This window comes from Nematolebias whitei, chromosome 11, assembly GCF_014905685.2.
Source record: "Nematolebias whitei isolate Nwh7 chromosome 11, NemWhi1, whole genome shotgun sequence".
In the NCBI taxonomy this organism is placed as follows: domain Eukaryota; kingdom Metazoa; phylum Chordata; class Actinopteri; order Cyprinodontiformes; family Rivulidae; genus Nematolebias; species Nematolebias whitei.
This window is the reverse complement of record NC_056508.1, coordinates 16,302,117-16,302,627: the sequence shown is the minus strand read 5'-3', so window position 1 is coordinate 16,302,627 and position 511 is coordinate 16,302,117. Positions and strand designations below refer to the sequence as shown.

At 26.6% G+C, this 511-nt stretch overlaps 1 protein-coding gene across 1 annotated transcript in view; it reads left to right on the top strand.

Moving 5' to 3' along the window:
* Window positions 1-511, top strand: part of LOC119416747 (YTH domain-containing family protein 1) — a 15,862-nt gene that overhangs the window by 8,801 nt on the left and 6,550 nt on the right. The window lies entirely within an intron of this gene.

Below are 511 nucleotides of genomic sequence, written 5' to 3'. Positions count from 1 at the left end.
TTAGTTTCTGTATTTAGTCTCTTTATTTAGTCTTTGTATTTAGTCTCATTTAGTCTCTTTATTTTTTTCTCTTTATGTAGTCTCTGTATTTAGTCTCTATTTAGACTCCGTATTTAGTCTTTTCATGTTGTCTCTGTATTTAGTCTCTGTATTTTAATCTCTGTATTTAGTTTCTTTATGTATTCTGTATTTAGTCTCTTGATTTAGTCTCTTTATTTTGTCTCTGTATTTAGTATTTGTATTTTAATCTCTGTATTTAGTCTCTGTATTTAGTCTCTTTATTTAGTCTCTGTATTTAGTCTCTCTTTTGTGTCTGTATTTAGTATTTTTATTTAGTCTGTATTTAGTCTCTTTATTAAGTCTATTTATTTAGTCTGTATTGAGTCTCTGTATGTAGTCTCTTCATTTAGTCTATTTATTTAGGTTCTGTATTTAGTCTCTGCATTTAGTCTCTGTATTTATTCTCTTTTTTTAGTCTCTGTATTTAGTCTCCATTTAGTCTCTGTATTTA